At 39.4% G+C, this 15,783-nt stretch overlaps 1 protein-coding gene and 1 pseudogene across 7 annotated transcripts in view; one reads left to right on the top strand and one right to left on the bottom strand.

The window, feature by feature from the left end:
• The window catches only part of Bicd1 (BICD cargo adaptor 1), a 154,796-nt gene that overhangs the window by 108,652 nt on the left and 30,361 nt on the right, over positions 1 to 15,783 (bottom strand).
• Eif3l-ps1 (eukaryotic translation initiation factor 3, subunit L, pseudogene 1) lies at positions 7 to 1,779 on the top strand (annotated as a pseudogene).

The following is a 15,783-nucleotide window of genomic DNA, read 5'->3' as shown; positions in this document are numbered from 1 at the left end:
ATAGCCATGTCTTTTCCCACTGATGACTACGAATATGAGGCTGCTTATGATCCCTATGCTTACCCGGGCGACCATGATATGTACACAGGAGATCTGAAGCAGGACCTTGCCTTTGAATGACAGTATGAACAGCAGACTTATCAGGTGATTCCTGAAGTGATCAAAAACTTCATTCAGAGGGCTGGGGATTTAGCTCAGTGGTAGAGCGCTTGCCTAGGAAGCGCAAGGCCCTGGGTTCGGTTCCCAGCTCCGAAAAAAAAGAACCAAAAAAAAAAAAAAAAAAAAAAACCTTCATTCAGGACTTCCACAAGACTGTCTCGGATTTGATTGACCAGAAAGTGCATGAGTTTCAGGCCAGTAGCATCTCTAGTGATGTCACTGATCAGAATGTGTATGAGATCCAGGACATTTATGAGAACAGCTGGACCAAGCTAACTGAAAGATTCTTCAAGAATACACCATGGCCTGAGGCAGAAGCAATTGCACCCCAAGTTGGCAACAATGCTGTCTTCCTAATTTTGTACAAAGAATTGTACTACAGACATATCTACACCAAAGTCAGTGGGGGACCCTCCTTAGAACAGAAGTTCGAATCCTATTACAACTACTGCAATCTCTTCAACTACATCCTCAATGCTGATGGACCTGCTCCCCTTGAACTCCCTAACCAGTGGCTCTGGGACATCATTTATGAGTTCATCTACCAGTTCCAGTCATTCAGTCAATACCACTGCAAGATGGCCAAGAAGTAAAAAGAGATAGACTTCTTTAGATCCAATTCTAACATCTGGAATGTGCACATTCTCTTGTAGACAAATCCAACATCAGCTGGCAACTGGAAGTCTACACCAGTGGAGGTGACCCCAAAAGTGTGGCTGGAGAATATGGATGACACTCCCTCTGCAAGATGCTTGGCTACTTCAGCCTGGTGGGGCTTCTGCACCTGCATTCTCTACTGAGGCATTACTACCAGGCTATCAAGGTGCTGGAGAATATTGAGCTGAACAAGAAAAGCATGTATTCACGTGTGCCTGAGTGCCAGGTTACCACCTACTATTATGTTGGTTTTGCATATTTAATGATGTGTCGATACCAAGATGCTATCCAGGTCTTTGCCAACATCCTCTTATACACCCAGAGGACCAAGAGTATGTTCCAGAGAACCACATACAAGTATGAAATGATTAACAAGCAGAATGAGCAGATGCATGCTCTGTTGGCCATTGCTCTCACCATGTACCCCATGAGGACTGACGAGAGTATACACCTCCAGCTGCGGGAGAAATACGGCGACAAGATGCTGTGCATGCAGAAGGGCGACCCCCGGGTCTATGAGGAACTTTTCAGCTATGCCTGCCCAAGTTCCTGTCGCCTGTGGTGCCTAACTACGACAGTGTGCATCCTAACTACCTCAAAGAGCTGAAGATGTTTTCTGATGAAGTACAGCAGGCCCAGCTCTCCACCATCTGTAGCTTCCTTAAGCTCTACACCACCATGCCTGTGGCCAAGCTGGCTGGCTTCCTGGACTTCACAGAGCAGGAGTTTCACATCCAACTGCTTGTCTTCAAGCACAAGATAAAGAACCTGGTGTGAACCGGTGGCATTTCTGCCCCAGATGGCAAATTCCAGTCGGTTGTGGAGGTGGACTTCTATATTGATAAGGACACGATCCACATTGCAGACACCAAAGTTGCCAGACGCTATGGGGATTTCTTTATCCAGGAAATCCACAAGTTTGAAGAGCTTAATTGAACCCTGAAGATGGGACAGAGGCCCTGAAGGTACTCATACACGAGTCAAGAACCCGTTTTGATATTATAGATGGGAAGTATTCTTGTCACCAAGAAGCCTTACCTAAGTCAGCTATCAACTGAATTGAAACTTGTGCAAATCAAGAGCTGGATGTTGTAAGGCACTCTCAGTAAAGAGTCTTTGTTGGGGAAAAAAAGCTGGATATCAATAACAAGAGAAACGAGAAAGCTCACAAACTCATGAAAACTGAATGACTGAATAAAAGATACATTAGATGGAAATTACTTTCTAGAATTGAATGAAAAGGAATGTACAACATATGTGCATATGCATCCCAAACTTATAGAATACAATGAAGACATTTCTAAGAGGCAAGTCCATAGCACTAAGTGCATCAACAAACAAACAAACATCTCATGCTAGCAACATAACAGAATACCTGAAAGCTCCAGAACAAAACAAAAGTCTGTATTGAGTAAACGAGCTGGATACAAAATTAACTCACAAAAATCACTAGACTTCCTATATACAAATGATAAATAATTTGAGAAAGAAATCAAAGAAACAACACCTTTCACAATAGCCTCAAACAATATAAACTATATTGAGGTAACTCTAAGCAGGAGAAATATTTGTATAATAAAAACTTCAAGTCATTGAAGAAGACATCAGAGGGATTGATTATTTGAATCAAATCAGGAATTCTATAAAATCAATTCATCTAAACAGTATTATTTATGAAAGTTCATCTTCATGTTGATCTCAGGAAATTTACCCATAGGGTTGGCTGACACCTAGGAATCAATTATAACAGACTATAGGCAGAAAAGGTCTTTTATTGCCCAACACACCATGTCAAAAAAATGAGGAATACAGCAATGAAAACCATGAGAAGGCACACCAGCAGCAAGAAGCAATACTGGGTGGGGCAAAGCTCCTGGGGCCAGGTCTTTCCAGGATTCACCCATTGCAGCCATGCAAAATGGTGGGTCATCTCCAGGAAGCTCCTCCTGCATGGCATCTGCCATTCACCTCCAATAAACACAAACCCATGAGTTTCATAAAAATTCTGTAACCACTAAAGAACAAAGTATGATACAAGAAAATGAGCAAATGATGTTTCTATAGAAAGTGAAGAACCAAATCTCTTTCTATAAATAATGTTTAGGCTCTGTCCCAAGATTTTATTCATATGTCACTTAGACTTTTTTATTTTTTGAGTTTATATTCCACACTATTCCAGAAGGTTTCCATTAGAGGAAGCTTATAAAAAGGCATGTAGAATGAAATGAAAAAGAAATGATAAAATAAGAGGAACAGAAAATTAAGACCATTCATGTGATGAACATATTGAAAATTGGCCTCTGTGACCTAAAATTCATTTTGCTTCTTGGATTTTCCCCCAGGAGTCAGATTATTTCCTACAGTGTTAATGGATTTTTCATCTCTAAGAGGCCTTAAAGAATCATCTGTCTTTCTAACTTTTGATATGTTAGTTCAAGTAATTTCTGAATCCAAGCTGCAATGTTCCCTTTTAATCCTCATCACTAAAGAAAGGATAGAGTGGGGCTGGAGAGATGGCTCAGCAGTTAAGAGCACTGACTGCTCTTCCAGAGGTCCTGAGTTCAAATCCCAACAACCACCTGGTGATTCACAACCGTCTGTAATGGGATCCAATGCCCTCTTCTGGTGTATATCTGAAGACAGCTACAGGATACTTATATAATAAATAAATAAATAAACATAAACAAACAAACAAATAAATAGATCTTTTTAAAAAAAAAAGAAAGGATAGAGGGACAAGTTCTATTTGTTTACTTTTTTATTAATAATGTTATTCGTTGGGGTTGGGGATTTAGCTCAGTGGTAGAGCACTTGCCTAGCAAGCGCAAGGCCCTGGGTTCAGTCCCCAGCTCTGAAAAAAAATAATTTTATTCGTTTACATTTCAAATGATATCGCCTTCTTGGTTACCCCTCCACAAACTCCCAACCCATCCCCCATCTCTCCCTCCCCTTTGCCTCTATAAGAGCATTCCTCTGCTCACTCACCCATTCCTATCTCACCACTCTAGCATTCCCCCTAAGTTGGTGCATCAAGCCTCCACAGGACCAAGGGGTTCCTCTCCCATTGATGCCAAATAAGGTCATCCTCTGCTACATATATATCTGGAGCCATGGATCCCTCCATGAATATTCTTTGTTTGGTGGTTTAGTCCCTGGGAGCTCTGGGTGGTCCAGTTAGTTGATATTGATCTTCAGATGAGGTTGTCATCCCATTCAGATCCTTTAGTCCTTCCCCTAGCTCTTCCAGTGGGGTCCTCGGACTCCGTCCAAAGGTTGGCTGTGAGTTTCAGCATCTGTATTGGTCAGGTGCTGGTAGAACCATACCAGGCTCCTGTAGGCAAGTGCTTCTTGACATCAGCAATAGTGTAGGGGTTTGGTGTCTGCAGATGGGATGGATCCCTAGGTGGGGCAGTATCTGAATGGCCTGTCCTTCAGTCTCTGTTCCATTTTTGTCCCTGTCTTTCCTTTGGACAGGAACATTTATGAGTTAAAATTTTTGAGATGCATGGGTGGTCCCATCCCTCAACTGCAGGCCATGACTATCTACTGGAGGTGGTCTCTACAGGTTGTATCTCCCCTTTGTTGGGTATTCCAGCTAAAGTCATCACCACTGGGTCCTGGGAGCCTCTTGCTTCCCTAGAATCTGAAAGTTTCTAGTGGCTACCTCCAGTTCACCGTCCCCCATTGCTACATGTTTCTATTCAATTACGTGGCCCTCTGTACCTTTGTCCCTTCCAATACCTGATCCTGCTCCCCTTTTCTCCTCCCCCCTCCTCCCAGGTCCTTTCCTCCCTCTACCTCCTGTGATTATTTTGTTCCCTGTTCTATATAGGATTGAAGCATCTACACTTTGGTCTTCCTTCTTCTTAAGTTCTATATGGTTTGTGGGTTGTATCATGTGTATTCTGAATTTTGGGCTAATATTCACTTATCAGTGAGTGCATACCATGTGTGTTCTTTTGTGATTGGGTTACCTTACTCAGGATGATATTTTCTAGTGTCATCCATTTGCCTAAGAATTTCATGAAGTCATTATTTTTAATAGCTGGGTAGTATTCTATTGTGTAAATATACCACATTTTCTGTATCCATTCTTCTGTTGAGGGACATCTGGGTTGTTTCCAGCTTCTGGCTATTTTATATTAAGGCTGCTATAAATATAGTGGGACATGTGTCCTTGTTATATGTTGGAGGATCTTGTACAAAGCTTAAGTCCAAGTGGATCAAAGACCTCCACATAAAACCAGATACACTAAATATAATTAATAGAAGAGATACATAAAGAGAAACAAAAGAGCACTAGAATCCATGTCTAAAAGACATTACCAATATTATTTAAACACATTTAGAGAGGCAATTTTATTACATTTATATGTGTGTGCGTGTGAGTGCACATATATGTATGTATACTTGTGCTCCTGCATGTGTAGCCAAACGCCATGGACCAAACACAACTTGTAGGCATCTGTTCCTGCTTTCCATTGTGTGGCTTCCAAGCATCAAACTGGGTTGTCAGGCTTTGCAGCAGGTGACTTTATGGAAGGAGTTATCTCACTGACATCCATTCCAACATTTTCTATAAAGGTCTTTCCAGCAGATGCTAGAATATTTTTAAAGCTACATAATCCTTTACTTAACAGCTAATATCCAGCTGCATAATAACAGCTACTTATAAGTACACATACGCTCTGTCTTCATCAATCTTATCTAGTTTTGGTGGCTGTATATATATGGGCCACATGTGGGGCAGGCTCTCAATGGCTGTTCCTTCAGTCTCTGCTCCAAATTTTGCTTCCATATCCCCTCCTATGAATATTTTTCCCCTTTTAAGAAGGAATGGAAAGAAACTCAAAGCAATTCCATTAAAATCAGGAACATGACAAGGCTGCCACTCTCTCCCTATCTATTCAATATAGTATTCAAGGTTCTAGCCAGAGTAATTAGACAACAAAAAGAGATCAAAGGGATACAAATTGGAAGGGAGGAAATCAAGATATCACTATTTGCAGATGATATAATAGTATACATAAATCACCACCAAAATTCTACCAGAGAGCTCCTACAGCTGATAAACAACTTCAGCAAAGTGGCTGGATATAAAATTAACTCAAACAAATCAGTAGCCTTCCTCTACTCAAAGAATAAAAGGACTGAGAAAGAAATTAGGAAAACGACACCCTTCATAATAGTCCCAAATAATATAAAATACCTTGGTGTGACTTTGACCAAGCAAGTGAAAGATCTGTATGATAAGAACTTCAAGCCTCTGAAGAAAGAAATTGAAGAAGATCTCAGATGATGGAAAGATCTGCCATGCTCATGGATTGGCAGGATTAATATAGTAAAAATGGCCATTTTACCAAAAGCGATCTACAGATTCAATGCAATTCCCATTAAAATTCCAATCCAATTCTTCAGAGAGTCAGAAAGAACAATTTGCAAATTCATCTGGAATAACAAAAAACCCAGGATAGCTAAAACTATCCTCAACAATAAAAAGACTTCCGGGGGAATCACTATCCCTGAACTCAAGCAGTATTACAGAGCAATAGTGATAAAAACTGTATGGTATCAATACAGAGACAGGCAGATAGACCAGAGGAATAGAATTGAAGACCTAGAAATGAACACACACACCTATGGTCACTTGATTTTTGAAAAGGAGCCAAAACCATCCAACGGAAAAAAGATAGCATTTTCAGCAAATGGTGCTGGTTCAACTGGAGGTCAGCATGTAGAAGAATGCAGATCGATCCATTCTTATCACCCTGTATAAAGCTTAAGTCCAAGTGGATCAAGGACCTCCACATCAAACCAGATACACTCAAACTAATAGAAGAAAAAGTGGGGAAGAATCTCGAACACATGGGCACTGGAGAAAATTTCCTTAACAAAACACCAATGGCTTATGCTCTAAGATCAAGAATCGACAAATGGGATCTCATAAAACTACAAAGCTTCTGTAAGGCAAAGGACACTGTCATTAGGACAAAATAGCAACCAACAGATTGGGAAAAGATCTTTACCAATCCTACAACTGATAGAGGGCTTATATCCAAAATATACAAAGAACTCATGAAGTTAGACTGCAGGGAGATAAATAACCCTATTAAAAATGGGGTTCAGAGCTAAACAAAGAAGTCACAGCAAAGGAATGCCAAATGGCTGAGAAACACCTAAAGAAATGTTCAACATCTTTAGTCATAAGGGAAATGCAAATCAAAACAACCCTGAGATTCCACCTCACACCAGTGAGAATGGCTAAGATCAAAAACTCTGGCGACAGCAGATGCTGGCGAGGGTGTGGAGAAAGAGGAACACTCCTCCATTGTTGGTGGGATTGCAGACTGGTACAACCATTCTGGAAATCAGTCTGGAGGATCCTCAGAAAATTGGACATTGAACTACCTGAGGACCCAGCTATACCTCTCTTGGGCATATACCCAAAAGATGCCCCAAGCTATAACAAAGACACATGCTCCACTATGTTCATAGCAGCCTTATTTATAATAGCCAGAAGCTGGAAAGTACCCAGATGCCCTTCAACAGAGGAATGGATACAGAAAATGTGGTACATCTACACAATGGAATATTACTCAGCTATCAAAAACAATGAATCAATGAAATTCATAGGCAAATGGATAAAACTGGAAAATACCATCCTGAGTGAGGTAACACAGAAAAACACACAGGTTAAAAAAAAAAAAAAAAAAAAAAACAGAAAAAAGTAAGTGGATATTAGCCCAAAAGCTCGAATTACCCAAGATACAATCCACAGACCACATGAAGCTCAAGAAGGATGACCAAAGTGTGGATGCTTCACTCCTTCTTAAAAGGGGGAAAAATATTCATAGGAGGGGATATAGAGGCAAAGTTTGGAGCAGAGACTGAAAGAACGGTCATTCATATATATGTGGCCCATATATATACAGCTACCAAAACTAGGTAAGATGGATGAAGGTAAGAATTTCATGCTGACAGGAACCACATATAGATGTCTCCTGAGAGACACAGCCAAAGCTTATCAAATACAGAGGCAGATGCTAGCAGCAAATCACTGAACTGATAATGGGACCCCCATTGGAGGAATTAGAGAAAGGACTGAAAGAGCTGAAGGGGCTGGAGACCCCATAAGAACAACAATGCCAACAACCAGAGCTCCCAGGGACTAAACCACTACCCAAAGACTATACATGGACTGACCCATGGCTCCAGCTGCATATGTAGCAGAGGAAGGCCTTGTTGGGCACCAAAGGAAGGAGAAGCCCTGGGTCCTGCCAAGGTTGGACCCCCAGTGCAAGGGAATGTTGGGGGGGGCAAGAAGGGGAGGTTGGTCAGTTGGGGAACATCCTTGTAGGAGAAGGGGAGGGGGATGGGATAGGGGGCTTATGGACAGGAAACCAGGAAAAGGAATGACATTTGAAATGTAAATTTAAAAAAAAAAAACAATTTAAAAAAAGAAGTAGGAAAGGAGCCCTGAGCACATGGCCAGGAGAACAGCAAGGTGCACTGGTGGGGAGGTAGCCAGACCTGCAGTTAGAAGAGTAAATTAGGGGTGACCCCCAGTAACTGTCAAAGCCAAATAAAATAACCATAGTCTGAAAAAAAAAACCCATGACCACTTGGTTTAGTCTAAATCATCAGTACTCAACCTTTCTAATGCTGCAACCCTTTAATACAGTTCCTCGCATTGTAGTGACCTCAACCATAAAATTACGCCAGTGCTATTTCGTAACTGTAATTGTGCTACTATTATAAATTTTAATAGAAATACCTAATATATAGGATATCTGATATGTGACCTCCAAGGCATTCACAACTCACAAATTGAGAACCACTGGTCTAAAACCTATGAAAACCAGACCTTGGTTTAAAAAGATGTTAATTGTAATTAACACAGATGTCAGTAATTACATTGCAAGCAACATTCAAGTTATTTTATCCTTACTAACTTAGCATATCTGTCTCTCTGTGTATATGATATGTATACATACAAATGTAAAATTATGTATACAGTCATATACCTACATTGATAAAATTTGATATATACTAGTCCAGGGATAATAAATATCAGCACTATTTACATTTTTCATTTTGCCTGTGCATTGTTGAACATTCAGTGGCATCCATAGCCTCTACACACTAGAACCTGAGAACCAAACTTATCTCTAGGAATAGGGAGGTAAGGGCAAATTAATCCTAGCTAAAGAAAACTGACAAATGCTAATTTATCTTTATATGTGTATGTGTTTATGCGTAGTAGGATGTGTGTATATATTCTATTATTCTATTATACATTTTGAGACAGCAAAAAGGAAAACTGTGTTAACTATTTAAAGGCAGATGAATAAAATCATAAATATTAATAACCTACTGCAATATGTAAACTAGTTAGCTGCTTTTCACATTCCTGTGTCAAAATTCCTTATAAGAAACAACTTAAGAGAGGAAAGATTTATTAGGTTTACAGTTCAAGGAGATATATTCCATGTTGATGGGGAAGGCATGACAGTAGAACCAAGAAGCACTTGGCCACATTGCATCTATAACCAAGAAGCAGAGAGGGATCAGGAAGTGGGACCAGGTTGTAAAATCTCAAGTGACCTATTTCCTCCGGCAAGACTCCACCTCCTAAATTTCCATAACCTTCTCAAACAATGCTATCAACTGGAGAGTAAATGTGCAAACCCATGAACATATGGGTGATATCTCACCTTCAAGACACAACGCATGCTATGTAGGCAAATAAATACATAAAATCAAAAGTATACATTATTAATTATATATTTCATAAATGAGAAAACTGAGGAACAGAAATGTTGAGCAGTTTATCCACGTTCACACAAATAAATAAATTTATACTCTAGAAACAATGTTCTTAAACATTCAACTGTTCAGGAAATCACAATTCAAAAGTATGAACTAAAAACTACCCATCTCTTTCCTGTAACATAACATGGTATAAAAATTGCAACTGAACTAGCAAGATGGCTCAGTACCCAAGCCAAAAAAAAAAAAAAACTAATCTCAACCTCTGAGATCTCTCAGTGGAAGAAGAGAAACAACTTCCACAAGTCATTGCCACATATTATGTATGAGTACAAATTCCCACCAATAGCCCACCCCTGTAGCCTCACAATATACACACATGCACATGCATGTACACATTAGATTTTAAAGAAAAGAAACGGGGCTGGGGATTTAGCTCAGTGGTAGAGCGCTTACCTAGGAAGCGCAAGGCCCTAGGTTCGGTCCCCAGCTCCGAAAAAAAGAACCAAAAAAAAAAAAAAAAAAGAAAAGAAAAGAAACCATATTTGATGGCTGAGATTTTGGGTACTCTATTGGGGTGTTCTACCCTAATGCTGGCATTTGTGCTCCTTACACAAATATTGTTTACTTACAATTCTATTAACACAGGGATAATAGTTATACCACAAAATAAATGTAAAGGTTAAATATTACATATCATTATAAAAAGTTATCTTGGAGTCAAAGAATTAGCTCATCTACAAAAATATTTCCTGGTCTGGGGATATAGCTTAAAGGTAGAGTATATATCTAGCATGCATGGGGCCATAGGTTTGATCTATAGAACTATAAACAAAATAAGGATTGGGAAGATAACTCATTGGGTAAAAAGCACTTACTACCCAAAAAGGAAAACATAACTTTTAAACCCCCAAAAACACATAAAAGCCAGAAGCAAAGCAAAAACCTCTAAAATTCCAGTGTTCCTACCAGGAGATAAAACATAGACAGGAGAATTCCCAGAAGTTCTTGGGCCAGCTAGCCTTGCATACTCAGTGGAAAATCAACAAAGACTGCCTCAAACAAGCTGGAAATCAAGAATCAATCCCCAAGGCTGTCCTCTAACTTCCACACTCAGACTGTAGCACACACATGTTCATATTCACAGATATGAATTGCACACATACACACAAAAAGTATTTCAGAGTATAAGTGTTAAAATGATTGTTTCTATGATAGGTAGTATCATTATTGAATGTAAAAAAATACTGTATCTTTTTTCAATACCATCTCTTTTTTTGAGCAGTTGTTTTAAGAGTTAGAATTTTTAAATTTCCAGAGCTTTGCTAATGTTTTGATACTGTTTGAAGGGCATAATCTTAAAATAAAGAAATGTAATTATGCATATCTTAATAAACAGTACCTTACATCAAAACCACATTATCATATACTACAAAGCAAAATGTTTCTCTCATACTTGTCTACAAGTGTGTATTCTTAAAATTATATAAATTACATTTATTTACATGTGTATGCAGGGTTATATGCATGCTACAGCATGATGTGTGAAGGTCAAAGGACAACTTGGGGAAGTTGATTCTCTCTACCACGTGGATCTTGAGGATTGAAATTAGGTTGTCAGGTGTGGAGGCAAGAACCTTTTACCTGCTAAGGCATTTCATGGTGTATATATGATGTATATAAACACTTTTACAGAATTTTTTTAACCACATGTAATTTTTCAAGTAATCTGTAAAGAATAGAGAAAGTTGCCTTGACTACCAAGGACTATATCACAATCCCTTGATTAATCTGAACATGCATGTTCTGAAACGTATAAATGTGATTATAGTAGGTCGTTTCAAAAAACATTCAAAGATGTCATCGTGACATTTCAAAATGTAAAGTTGAAAAATCTAAAGGTAGTTAATGGCTTTTTAGAAAAGATAAACAAGAACACAGAGCCCAGAAGACATGCACTAAAATAAAACTGAAAATGTCTCGGTTTCCAGTTAAATTTTACCAAACAGCTGTCACAATATCTCCCAGAGTACCCCATCTTAAGCCAGAATAAGCTGGCTGTGCTTTACTTCAATTTTGATTAGAAGATCCTTCAGATCTCAACAATATGATAGCTGGGAACTTGAGCCCCAGCTATGACTGCCTTGGCTGTGTCTCCTTATTAATTAATCCAAGACGGAGAACTGAGCCACAATGCAAAGCATGAGATAAGGCAGTTAGATTCTCCCCTGCCATTCAGGAGGAACTGTTTGACTGTTGCCTTAAAACTGCCACAAATCCACTGGAGGAGAAATCATTTTTAAACACAGTTGTATTGCAGAAGGGCCCAAGTCTACTGCTGTCTTTTCCCAAGTGTCTGATAATTTGCTTTGGTCACAAATGGAAAGGAGTTGCTTTTTTTTTTTCAGCTATTTAACTTCAGGGACAGATCTCAAAAAAACAGTTCATTCTCAAAGCACAGCAGCATAAATATTTCAAGACCTCACCTCACTACACTTTAAAAGTGTTATCTGTCTTCTTGGACAGATTATAAATCATTGTACTGTATCCTTCTGGAACCTGTGCTCGTCTATAGAACTGCAAGATGTTTCAGATGGGCTACAATCACTGAGAAGCCACACATCTTGCTAAGCTGTACATATAAATAACGCTTTCAGGGTTGTATGTCATAACAAAGTGGAGAGTTTTAAATTTTTTATGCCACTTTAGAAACTATACTTCACATATTGAATAAATCTTAATATTTCAGTAAGTGTTGCTCCCAGGATCGTTCATTTTGTTCTGAAGTAGCTGAGAGGTTAAAATAAGACACTATTGAGGTTGAGAATGGTTGTAGAGTGATGACCTAACACGCTCAAGACTCTGGGTGTGGCCCCAGGCTCTAGAAGAAGAAATGTTAAAGCAAGGCGTTCTCTTTAATCTCAGGGAAGTTTGTGTAAATGTATACACAAACAAAACACACTGATGATTTGTTGTGCTATAGAAACAACTATAAATTCCTTGCATTTTTGTAAGGACTTATCTTTCCCTATAGTTCAATTTTTTTACTATGAACATATTATAGATAATCCTTTAACTTTGAGATGTTCTTATATCAGTGGAGAAGAGGGCTATGCTTCTGTATTCAAAATCCCAAAACAATGAGTTCTCAAGTTAGGTATCATGATTTCTTTTTTTAATTATCTAAAATCCTAAACCAATGAGATTCGATTTTAATCTCCGTTGCTGGGCAGCTGAAATTCCCCTTTCTGCATATCAATTAGATTCAGTCTTCCGACCTTATGGTGTTGCTATCACCAGATGGCTACTCCAGGGATGGATGCCTCTCAGTAACAGTTGGAAATGCCCCTGGGTAATGAAGACTGTAAACGAAGGCTGTGCCTTTGAAAGGATGCAGTGAAGCTGTCAGTAGCTGATGAAGTGCAGCTGGGAGCAAAGTGTACCTTTGCTTGAAGGGCCTTCCTTATTTATACTGCGGATTAATGAAAGTTTAAAATATGCTGATTAAAGATAAGTGTCACTCGAGTTAGTGATTTTTTTCTTATTTCTTAACAAACTATAGCTTAACACAAATGTGGTAAGGTTTCTGGGAGAGAAAAACGAAAATTGGCTTCACAAGTGCTCATTTTTCTGCCTCATTGCAGAAGTAATATAGAGTAGAATATGTTAATAGAAAGAAAACTTGAAGCTGGGTAAAGCAGTATGGTTAATATGAACTATTAGGCTATGCCAGATTGTGTATAGGACACACAAGTCTATCCTACATTTTATTTTTTTTTTTCGTTTTTTGAGACAGTATCTCACAATGACTAAGCTGGTCTCAAACTCAATATCCTGATCCTCCTTCCCCATCTCTCAAGTGCTAAAATTACAGGTATGTGTCACCATGCCAGGCTTTCTTACTCTCATTGTTGGCAATCAGGCAACCTCTACAGCCAGCCCCACCCGGCAGCAAGGGGCCATCAGATAACCCAGAGACAAACACCATCATTAGCTACCCAGAGGCGCACATGCCCATTGTCACCTCTGTTGCAAGTTCCCCTGAGCATGCACTGGGGTCCTTATAAAAGAGCCATGTTTTCCTCCCTTTCCCAGAGGCAGCCTCTGTGTCCTCTTCCTTAATAAACCTCCCATGTGAGAACCTGCCACCTAGTTCCAACACTCGATAAACTAAAAACTCCTCTTATGAAAAAATTCAATTATTATAAGATAGCACATAATCAGTGCACTGTATACATTTATTAAAATGTCATAATAAAACACACTAGCATATATGGTAGATGCTAATAAAAGCATTTTAAATAGAATGTAATTAAATGTTATAATGTAATTCAAGAGATATAGATGATAAGAGTAAATAAATCTGGGGCAGAAAGAACATAAGCCACGCATGTTGAAAATGATGGATTAAATAGTTCTTGGGGAAACTTAAATAACACCTATTTTAATAAACCAGCAGAATCACAAAAATGAGCATGAATGGCTGGGTATGGCGGCTTACAGCTTTATCCTGGCACTTGGAAGGCAGATGAATCTCTGTGAGTATGAGGTAAGCCTGGTCTGCATTGTGCATTCTAAACTAACCAGGGATACATTGGGAGACCCTGTCTTTAAAAGGTTGGGGGATAACATGAATGTGGCTTATGAAGAAGCATTGATGTCAAGGCCCAAAGAAACTCAGAACAAACACTGTGGTGTCTATGAGCATTACCCAGAGCACAAGCTGGCCTTTAGGCTCACTCAGTTCCTGTGTCTCCCCTCAGCTCTTCTTACCCAACACCAACCATAAACGTCTCCAGCTCACGAGCTTCCCTTCCCTTCCCCCAGCTTCTCTTTCCTATATAGCCCTGTCATTTTAGGTTTCATGGCAAAGAAGTCTCTTCATCCTCTACTCTTGGCTCTTGGTCCTCTCTCGCTGCTTTTTCACTTCCATGTCCCTCCACCCATGGCCCAGTTCAGTCTAGCGGCCATGTTCAGTCTGTCACTTCTCCCCCCTGCTCTGAAGTCCTCCAGGTGCCTCCGGTTGTACTCTCCCTCATATCTACAATAAACCTTGCTTTTATCCTTCAAGATTTCACACCCCTGCAGAGATACTAATTTTAATAGAGCCTATAGCATTCATAATTCAGGTGTAATTCCTGGCTGTGAACCACTGAATGAAAGCCTTTAAAAAAAAAAACTGCAATAAAAGAGAGGAATGAAAAAACTTTTCCAGTGGTATGCAGTCATGACGATGGGAATAAAGAAAAAAAATGTTTCTAGAATCTCCACAAAGAAAAACTCCTCTCGACTTGATCAAAGACTCAGTCAAGAAAAAGTGTCAAAGTAAAGTTCATTGTATCAACGCCAGGTAAACAAAGAATACTGCTGACACTGGTAATTTCATTGAAATGATACTAATTATAATACATTAAGTTATTCAGTTGGTGATTCTGGAAAACCTATGAAATTGAGTAAAAATAAAAAACAGAGGTCAAGATATGATCCTCAACCCACTGCATAGCAAGGTGAATAAAGAGAAATCAGAGGAGAATAAAGAGAACAGAGAAGGGGGTTGGGGCTATAGCTCAGTGGTAGAGCACTTGCCTAGCAAGCGCAAGGCCCTGGGTTCGGTCCCCAGCTCCGAAAAAAAAAAAAAAAAAAAAAAAAAAGAGAACAGAGAATTTGTGATTCTGAAGAACAAGTAATTTTTTTTTTTTTTTTTTTTTGGAGTTGGGGACCGAACCCAGGGCCTTGTGCTTGCTAGGCAAGCGCTCTACCACTGAGCTAAATCCCCAACCCCACAAGTAATTTTTTTAAGAAAGCATTAAGTGTCCATTAGGTGGCTCAGAAGACAAAGGCCTCTGCAGCCAAGCCTTTGCAAACTGAGTTCAATTCCCAGAAAGAGAAACAAACTCCCAAGAATTATCCTCTGAACTTCACACTCACCCTCTTTATGCATATATATGTACACACGCACACACACACACACACACACACACACACACTCACCACTCACTCACATAAAATAAACATTTAAAATGAGCTAAGAGCACTGGCTGCTTTTCAGAGGACTTAGGTTTCATTCCCAGTGCCTACCTGACAGCTCAACCTTCTGTAACTCCTGTTCCGGGGGATCTGATGCTTTCTTCTGGTCTCTCTGGGTACCAAGTACACAAATAGTACACAGTCATACATGAAATTAAACACCTTTACCAA

Source organism: Rattus norvegicus, chromosome 4 (assembly GCF_021556685.1).
Source record: "Rattus norvegicus strain SHRSP/BbbUtx chromosome 4, alternate assembly SHRSP_T2T, whole genome shotgun sequence".
Taxonomy (NCBI): Eukaryota; Metazoa; Chordata; class Mammalia; order Rodentia; family Muridae; genus Rattus; species Rattus norvegicus.
Note: the sequence above shows the minus strand (reverse complement) of the source record. Positions and strands in the feature narration are given on the sequence as shown.